We start from the raw sequence: 10,789 nt of genomic DNA on the forward strand, positions 1-10,789 counted from the left end.
TCTGCTTGATATGCATTGTTAACTAATTTGATGCCCTCTAGGCAAGCATGGGATCGGATTTTTCTACTTCTGACAGCAGAGTAACCGATTTCATATATTTTTGGTGGCTTGCTGCGCTGTCTGGGAGTTTTTCTGTGCCAGAGATGCTCCATAACGTTTTTTGGTGTAGCTGTTGCGTTGTCTGAGCTCCCTGAACTTTTTGTTTCAGGCTGCAGTGTGTTGTGGCCCTTCTCTCTCCCTTTTCGAGCCTTGTTTCTGGGCAAACTGTCTCCTAGGCGCTGTTATATGATGAAATGGGTCTTGGGGCCTTTGTGTTTCCCTTTAAACTATAGACAGTGATTGTTTTGGTTATATACAACGAAAACGCTGCAACACTGCTAAATCTCGCCCATCACTGTGTGTTTTGGACTTCAAAAGTCCTAAAATATAGTTTAATTATCCATCAGGTCTGCCCTCGTTGCCATCGCAAGTTGCATTTGGCTTGGCCTGTGTATTTCCCTTCATATTAGAAATATGTCGAAACATTGAAAATTTATGAAAAATGACCCTGGCAGACTTTAAATATCATATATTCCACTTCCCAGACCCTTTCAGGTTTGGGGCTCATCACAATCGCACTGGCCAATGCTCCCTTCGTATTTTTGTTTTAAAACGAAAATACATGAAATATATTAAAAATGGGCCTTCCACGGATTTGAAATATTATATAATATCATTCTCGAACCCTTTCAGGTCTGGGCTTTATCGTTGTCAGTGTTGTCCCCTGTTCCCTTTGTATTTCGTTAAAATAACAAAAAACTGTAAAAAACGTTGAAAAAGCTTGGGCGCGAATCTCAAAATATATGAATTATCGCATACAATTACGTCGAGTCCGGCCTATCGGGTCGCATACATGTATGTGCATAGGCCCCGCCCCTTGGTTAATAGCGATGCAATCTGATTGCAATCGCTAATCGCTCAATGTCTGGGCCTTTTATATATATAACATAGCATATGTTCCCCGCCGATGCGACTCGCCGATCCGATCATCGGCGATCGCCGATCGGCAGTGTCCTGCACCCACCTTTAGACTATCCCCTCTGCTTGGCCAATTGCGATTAGCCACCTAGATCTGGGTCATTGATCTGCCAGATCTAGCGGCGGCTGTTCATCCCTCCGTTTAAGCCTGCGTTTGTGGGTTTTTCACTATTTTTTAAGCATTTTTGCCTCTCGATAGTGCATTTCTGCCCTTCCAAGGGCTCTCCTCTTGTGCAGATTTTGATCATGGGATGATCTTTGAGCAAAAATAGAAGATTTCAAGCCCATTAATGGATCCATTGGCATGTTTTTAAACAAATTTGGATACTTTTAGAGCCCATATGGATCAATTTGTGGGCCTTTTGCCAGCAAAGCTAACACTGGCTCCTTCTGGGGATGAAATCCTCCCTGTGAGGTTTCAAGGATCACAGATCAATGCCTTTCCTGAAAAAACAAATTCAAATCTTCCTTCTAGTGTTCCATTGGGCATGGAGTCTATTTTGTAATGAAATAAAAACTGGAAAAACATATTTACAATGACAAGGCTTTAAAGCCTTAAACGAAATAAAGTTTCAAGAACCGCCCATTTATTGGGCTACCAAAAGTATCTCCTCCTTCTAGACTGTGCAGAATGAATGTATTGTTTTGTAGAACTTGAGCAATGACAAACGGACATGTCCGTAAGGAGTCAAACTTGCCATGATTACCTTTCTTTTCTTTAAATGCATTCCATTTAAGCACCCAATCACCAACTCGGAAATTTTCCACTTTTGCCTTCTTGTCAAAGGTTTCCTTGATTTTGTTCTGATGAGCTTTTGACTTCTCAACCAGTTGCTCTCTGATCTACTGCAGTTCAACCAGGTTATTCATTCTTCTTACTATATCATTCTCTTCATCTTGTTATTCTTGCAAGAACTTAGCCACAAGGAGAATGAGATGGATGGGGAAAACAGCATCAGTTCCATAAACCAATTTGAATGGAGAATTCCCTATGGATTTTTTTATGGTAACTCTGTCATCCCATAGTGCAAACTTCAGCTTGGCATCCCAGCTCTTTTTGTTGTCCTCTAATAGCGTTTTGATTACCCTTACCAGACTTTTGTTAGATGATTCTGTCGTGCCATTGCCTTGAGGATAATATGAGGTAGAATGCACCACTTGAATGCCCATGGATTCAGTCATGTCCACCGATTCTTTTGCCTTGAAAGTTGCTGCATTATCAGTGACTAGTTTGGTTGGGCAACCAAATCTAGTGAAAATATTCTCATTCAAGAACTTTATGGCAACTTGATTATTGGCATTCTTAGTGGGTATATCCTAAATCCACTTGGTGAAATAATCAGTGGCTACTAAGATCCATTTATGTTGGCCACTGGAATGTGGGTTGATCTCACCTATAAATTCCAAGCCCCACTACTGGAAGGGACCATTGACATGTATTGGCTTCAAGGGAAGAGATTTTAGTTGTTGTCTTCCTGCAAACCTTTAGCACTTGTCACAAGTTTTTACAAAATAAAACACATCAGAAAACAGAGTAGGCCAATAATATCCAGCCCTCAAGATTTTGTGAGTTGTGGTTTTCCAATAATGATGCCATCCACAGATGCTAGAATGTAACTGGTGTATGTATTCCACAGATTGTTCTTTATCTAGACACCTCAAGAGGATTCCTGATGGTTCTTTCCAATAAAGAAAATTTTTATTAATGTAGAATTTGGTTGATCTGATTTTAATGGCATGAGCTTGATTTGAGCTAAGCCCTGGAGGGACTTCTAGCTTTTGCAAAAAATGAACTATGTTGTAATACCATTCACATGTGGCTAGATTTTCAGCCAAAGACTGATTCTGCTTTTGCTCTTCTGTTGCTCCCTCTGTCTACTCATCATCTGAATTCAGACTCATGGAATTTATATCTAACAAGCTGCAATTTTCTTCAGCCATAAGTTTAGCCAAGCCCTGGCCTTTGACAAGCTTAGTGGGCTTCACCTCTATGTTAAACTCTATGAATTTTGCAATCCATTTAGCTCTCTTCCCATCAATATCTCGTTGAGTTAAGACATATTTTACTGAAGCTGAAGGTACATATGCAACTACTTTGGAATGAAGAATATAAATTTTGAATGCCTTTAAAGACTTTATGAGAGCATAAGCTTGTTTTTCAATAAGGTCATACCTGAGTTCGGCATCCCTTAAAGTTTTGCTGAAAAGGGCCACAAGGTGATCTATGCCTTCATCATTTTTCTGCAACAGAATTACTGCAAGTGTATCATACGAGGCAAAAGAGAAGATACAAAACTCCTTAGTACAATCTAGACTGATTAGAGTGGGAACTTCCATGATAGCTTTCTTGATGGCTTTAAAAGAGCTTCTTGAAGCATCTGTCCATTTTATTTCAGATCCTTTCTTCAGCATGGAAGTGATGTGCTTTACAAGCTCTGCACACCTTTAGTTGCTGTCTTCCTGCAAACCTTTGGAACTTGTCACAAGTTTTTACAAAATAAAACACATCAGAAAACAGAGTAGGCCAATAATATCCAGCCCTCAAGATTTTGTGAGCTGTGGTTTTCCAATAATGATGCCCTCCACAGATGCTAGAATGGAACTGGTGTATGAATTCCACAAATTGTTCTTTATCTAGACACCTCAAGAGGATTCCTGATGGTTCTTTCCAATAAAGAAAATTTTTATTAATGTAGAATTTGGTTGATCTGATTTTAATGGCACGAGCTTGATTTGAGCTAAGCCCTGGAGGGACTTCTAGCTTTTGCAAAAAATGAACTATTTTGTAATACCATTCACATGTGGCTAGATTTTCAGCCAAATATTGATTCTGCTTTTGCTCTTCTAATGCTCCCTCTATCTACTCATCATCTGAATTCAGACTCATGGAATTTATATCTAACAAGCTGCAATTTTCTTTAGCCATAAGTTTAGCCAAGCCCTGGCCTTTGACAAGCTTAGTGGGCTTCACCTCTATGTTAAACTCTATGAATTTTGCAATCCATTTAGCTCTCTTCCCATCAATATCTCGTTGAGTTAAGACATCTTTTACTGAAGCTGAAGGTACATATGCAACTACTTTGGAATGAAGAATATAAATTTTGAATGCCTTTAAAGACTTTATGAGAGCATAAGCTTGTTTTTCAATAAGGTCATACCTGAGTTCGGCATCCCTTAAAGTTTTGTTGAAAAGGGCCACAGGGTGATCTATGCCTTCATCATTTTTCTGCAACAGAATTACTGCAAGTGTATCATACGAGGCAAAAGAGAAGATACAAAACTCCTTAGTACAATCTAGGCTGATTAGAGTGGGAGCTTCCATAATAGCTTGCTTGATGGCTTCAAAAGAGCTTCTTGAAGCATCTGTCCATTTTATTTTAGATCCTTTCTTCAGCATGGAAGTGATGTGCTTTACAAGCTATGCAAAGTTTGGAATGAACCTCCTTACTAAGTTAATCTTACCTAAGAAGGATTGAATGTCCCTTTTTGACCTTGGGATGGACAATTTCTGAATGGCTTGAACCCTTGCTGGATCAATCTTCACACCTTCAGCAGAAATAATATGTCCCAACAGTTTGCCTTCTTCTAGAGCAAACTGTGACTTCTTTGGGTTCACTGAAATCCCAAACTGTCTGCACATTAGGAAGACCTGCTTCAAATGTTGTAAATGATCTTTATGGCTGCTGGAGAAGACTGTTATGTCATCAAGAAAAATAAGGACAAACTTGTCCTCCTCTCCCATGAAGGCTATGTCCATGGCCCTCTGAAAAGTAGCCCCAGCATTCATTAGTCCGAAAGGCATCTTGGAGTACATGAAAGTGCCCCAAGGAGTAGTGAAGGTGGTCTTTTCCTGATCTTCAATATGTACAGTAATCTGATTGTAACCTGAAAATCCATCTAAGAAAGACATGACTCTAGCCCCTGAAACTCTCTGCAGCAAGTGTTCCATCTTAGGTAGGGGATAGTTATCTTTTTTAGAGCACTTGTTCAGATTTCTGAAGTCAACACAAAGCCCATTTTTCTTTCTTACTACCACAAGGTTGGTTATCCACTTTGAATACCTTAGGGGAACTATGATTTTGGCATCCAACAGCGTCTTGATTTATTTCTCAATCAAAGGCAATAAGAGAGGGTTGATAGGTCTTAATTTTTGCTTAAAAGGGATGGTGTTCTTTTCTAGTGGGATCTTATGCTAAATGATGTCTACATCATAGGTTTTAAGATCGCTATATTCCCAGGCAAAAATTTCAGCGAATTACTTCATGAGGGTGCAATACTCATAATTCTGGGTAGAGGACAAATGTGTGGATAGATTTATGTTTTTTGGATGGGTTGGGATCCCTATATTATGTTTACAAACTGTAGACTCATTCTCTATTTTGGCCGGCTTATATGGTACATCATTTTGGTCGAACAGCTTCTCTAGAGGCACTAATCCCTTTGGTATATGGTTACTAGGGAGCTGGATGATGTTTCCTCAGTCGATCTCATTTTTTAACTTGGACTGGCTGCATTCTTCCTTGGTTTCATTTTCTTGATCGATGTGTGTTTCAGCAAATTCCTCCATGACTTGTAAAAACCTGTTAATTTCCTGATCGTCTTCAAAAACTCTCCAATATTTGACATTGTCAGGTAGAGACGATCTGTATTTTACCTGAACTTCATATGTCAATTTAGGAGGCAAGGGAGGAATAAACGTGCTAGCAGAGACAGCAAGGGAGTCGGCAAGCTGGTTCTTCATTCTTGGAATATAAGAAATGCTAAATTTATTAAAAGAATCCTCGAGCCTCCATAACTCATCTTTATACGCTTTCAACCTTGGATTCTTAGCTTGGAAATTTTTATTGATCTGCTGGATGATGAGGTCTGCATCTCCAAACACTTTCAGGCCTCTGATACCCATTTCTTTAGTAATGTTTAAGCCCAAAATCAAAGCTTAATACTCTACTATGTTGTTTGTGACCTGAAAAGTTAATTTGAAAAATAAATGAATATATTCTTGTGCTGGGGACACAAGGACTACACCTGCCCCTGCAGCTTCTTTAGAGCAAGCCACATCAAAGAACATATCCCAAATCTGTGGGCCTTCTTCTTCAGCGATTTGGAAAACTGGTTTTTTAAGCTGCGTGGAGGCCAACTGGGATTCTTCAATATGGATAATACATGCTCCAAAATCAGTGTCAACAGCATAGATGGGATGATTAGTAGGTTTCTTCTCATCACTGATGATATAAGCCAACTACACCTCTCTATATAATCTGCTCTCACCTCTGAAAACTGGGACAGTAGCATAGGACAGATCATTTTGTAATGATCCACCTAATCTCTTGATCCAACCTCTGGAAAGTAACATGCCAAACTTGGGAGGTACATCAACTACCACAATATCCATGATCATGCTTTTCATAGGCAGCTGAGACAAAGTGATGGTTAGGTCCTTGATTAATCCTAGATATTTCACTTTTCTAGAGTCAAAAGAAAATAGGTCATGATAAGGCTTAGTGATGTCAAGACCCAACTCGTCCATGACAGCCTTGGGCATTAGATTATGGATGGCTCCAGTGTCCAACAGGCAGTGGTGAAGGATTTTTTCCTGAATAGTCAAAGAGACATAGAATGATGGGAGTTGTCTTCACAATTTCCAATCATTGGGCTAAGAATAATAGTTGGCTTGTCATCTTGCATATTTACATAGTCAGTGGAGGCTTGGATGGATTTAGGCTCAAGGACCTCGAGGATGGATCTTTTGAAGGACTCATTCTTCACTAGTTCAATCAGAGGCATAGGTATTCTTAGCTTCTGAATTTCTGATTGAAAACTGAAAGGAGAAGGAGACTTGTCAAGGCCTTTTACCTCATGAGCTGGAGCTTTGAGGATGATGGGATCAACTGCAAGTTGTTTTTTATTATTAGCTTGTTGTACTGCAGGGAAAGCAGCTCTTTGAACAGGAGCTCCTTGGCATTATTTATCTTTGACGTCAAATTATATCTTTGTTGATCTACAGTTTGTAAAATAGCTTCATCATCCCATTCTTGGCTGATCTAGTCATTACATAAGGACTTTTCATAGGCAGCTGAGGTCAAAAAGGAAGCATTTCCTTTGTCTTCCAGACAATGGATCTCATCATCTTCTTCAAACTTCTCTTCTTCCATGACTGCATTCTGAAAAGGAGCCTTCACCCTTTGGTCTTCATTTGCATCTTTGTTTCTTTGCAAAATCTGCAACTACTCATTTGTTCTTCTATATGGATTTGGATTTTGATTTCTTGGGGCAAAGGTATTAGGCATTCTTCCTTTCCCTGGGTGCTGCTCAACCTTCAATTTAGAGATTTCAAAGGCTAATGACTCGATCATTTTGGTCATTTTGTCTATCTTAGGATCAGAGGATGATGAGGACTTGCCCCTCTGTCTTCTTCTGTCAACATTTCCCTTGAGCTTCTCTGTAGCCATGATGTTTGATTCTACTTCCAAGGCTTCATCCTGCATGTCAGCCAAAGTAGCACATCACCTCTCTCTCAACAGTAGGCAGAAGTTAGAATCAAAAGCACTAGCATATGTGAGTTTAGCAGAGGTAGTAGTGGGTTTTACTTCAGCTGGTATCTTGTTGTACATACGGTTAAACCTCTTATTAAAATCAGACAGCAACTCACCATTTTCCCTCTTTAAGTTCCCAAACTCAGTGTGGTAGTAGAGGAGATCTTTCTTATCCCCTCAATGCTTTAGGAATTCATCATCTAAAGCTTCAATATCTGCTATAGATCTTGGGGTTAGTTCTCTGAACTATTTTCTAGCCTCTCCATCTAGGCTTTGGACAAAGACTATCATCCACACATCATCTTCACTAATGTCCAGATTATTAGCATAGCTATAGAATGACTCAAGATGTTCTTCAGTAGTAACACCTTCAGTCCCAATGAACTTAGGCCTATATTTCTGATATTCTCTAGCAGGCATGGCATTCAGAGGAGTGGGCAGTATTAGGTGTCCATACCTAGTAGCTATGATTCTTTCCATTTTGGTAGGTGCTTGTGGACCTGCCATAGTTGTGGTGGCTAAAAGAGTACTGGCAGTCTGAATGATAGAGGGTTGAGGAGTGACTGACATGACTAAAGGAGTATGATGGGTAGGAGGTGAGGTTTCCTTTGGGCTTAAAGCAAAAGTAGAACCTAAAGAATAAGGAGCTTTATGAATCTTTGAGAGTTTTTCTTCACTACTAGTATTAGATGCTATACTCTCAACATGCATTTGTTCTATTACAAGCCTTTCTTGAAGAGATATAGAAGATTGTTTAGGTTTACTTGAACCTGATTCTCCTTTCTACAATACCTTTCTCCCTTTGATGATTTTTTCAGGGTCAGTTATTGGGTCAACTTGTAGCTTCTGAGGATTTCTCCGAGTATGCCTCACAAACTAAGCCAGAACTATGAAGTAGAGTCGCCAAGAGGTTCGGCCTCGAGTAGAGTCGCCAGATAGATGATTACAACCAAAAAAATGCCCAGACTTTATCTATCATCAAAGTTGGATCTATGTCGTTTCCCAGGGAAGCTGAGCTTCAGTTTCCTCTCCCCGACAACGGCGCTAATTATGTTATTACTCCAAGAAACTCTCCTAGGTTGTAGCTCGAAGATGCCTGATAACATATAATCTTCAATATTTTTCTCTGAACTATTGGAATAAATGATGGTTTGGATCAAGTTAGATAACCATTTCAGCTCTGTTTTCACTCAATGCATGCATGAACACTCTCACCAATACAAGGCTTTAGACCACTAATGCTCAATAAGTTATAAATTCAATGGATAGATGGAGAATACTGACTATACCAGCAGATTGCATACATAAACATACATCAATTGCTAGCTATAGGTAGCAAAGAGAATACTGACTGTACTGGCAGATGCATATATGACCACATATGTATGGCTAGTTACAAGCAGCAAAGAAGCTTGCAAATCTAATAAATCAAAGCAGAGATAAGATGACAGTTATCTGGCCTTAGACACAAAGAGAATATGAACAAATTTTTTAAGTGCAAGCATAGAACAGCAAAGAGAATGGTCATTGAACATATAATGGCAAAAGAAGCTTATATTGCTAGAATGAAGATGAGAAGCTTGAATGAACAGAGGAGGAATAATCTCCAAAGGTTGAACCTCTATTACCTCTTACTTTTACTTATTTATAGCCTGTTTACAATGCTCCTGAGATCTCTAGAAGGCATGGAGTCTTAATCTGCCTGATATGCATTGTTAACTGATTTGATGCCCTCTAGGCAAGCATGGGATCGAATTTTTCTGCTTCTTACAGCAGAGTAACTGACTTGCGCTGTCTGGGAGTTTTCTGTGCCAGAGATGCTCCATAACATTTGTTGGTGTAGTTGTTGCACTGTCTGAGCTCCCTGAACTTTTTGTTTCGGGCTGCAGTGTGTTATGGCCCTTCTCTTTCCCTTTCTGGGCTCTGTTTCCCAGCAAACTATCTCCTGGGCACTATTATATGATGAAATGGGTCTTGGGGCCTTTGAATTTCCCTTTAAACTACAGACAGTGATTGTTTTTGGTTATATACAGTGAAAACGTTGCAACACTGCTAAATCTCGCCCATCATTGTGTGTTTTGGACTTCAAAAGTCCTAAAATATAGTTTAATTATCCATCAGGTCCGCCCTTGTTACCATCACAAGTCGCATTTGGCCTAGCCTATGTATTTCCCTTCATATTAGAAATATGTCAAAACATTGAAAATTTATGAAAAATGGCCATGGCGGACTTTAAATATCATATATTCCACTTCTCGGACCCTTTCGGGTCCAGGGCTCATCGCAATCACACTGGCCAATGCTCCCTTCGTATTTTCATTTTACAACAAAAATACATGAAATATATTAAAAATGGGCCTTCCACAGATTTGAAATATTATATAATATCATTCCCAAACCCTTTCGGATCCGGGATTTATCGCTATTGGCGCTGTCCCCGTTCCCTTTGTATTTCGTTAAAATAACAAAAAACTGTAAAAAACGTTGAAAAAGCTTGGGCACGGATCTCAAAATATATGAATTATCGCATATAATTACGTCGGGTCCGGCCTATCGAGTTGCACATGTGTATGTGCATAGACCCCGCCCCTTGGTTAGCATCGATGCGATAGAGTGATGTGATCCGATCGCAATCGTTGATTGCCCAATGCCCGGGCCTTTTATATATATAACATAGCATATGTTCCCTGTCGATGCGACCCGTCGATCCGATCATCGGCGATCGCTGATCGGCAGTGTCCTGTGCCCGCCTTTAGACTATCCCCTCTACTCGGCCGATTGCGAATAGCTGCCTAGAGCTGGGTCGTTGATCTTCCAGATCTAACGGCGGCTATTCATCCCTCTGTTTAAGCCTGCGTTTGTGGGTTTTTCACTCCTTTTTAAGCATTTTTGCCTCCCGATAGTGCATTTCTGCCCTTCCAAGGGCTCTCCTATTATGCGGATTTTGATCATGGGATGATCTTTGAGAAAAAATAAAAGATTTCAAGCCCATTAATGGATCCATTGGCATGTTTTTAAACAAATTTGGATACTTTTAAAGCCTATATGGATCAATTTGTGGGCCTTTTGCCAGCAAAGCTAACAGGACCCCCTAAGCCAACACTTTCACTTACTTATAAAATTGGATCACATAAAGTAACCTTTTTAAAAGTGAGCAAATTAGATTAAGTTTGGAAAGGAGGGAAAAAAATTTCAAATATCACATTGTCATCAACTTCCCAACATTCACGTGGTTCATT

Source organism: Pinus tabuliformis, chromosome X (genome assembly GCF_031772625.1).
Source record: "Pinus tabuliformis cultivar Carrire ecotype Pingquan chromosome X, CPIR1, whole genome shotgun sequence".
NCBI lineage: Eukaryota > Viridiplantae > Streptophyta > Pinopsida > Pinales > Pinaceae > Pinus > Pinus tabuliformis.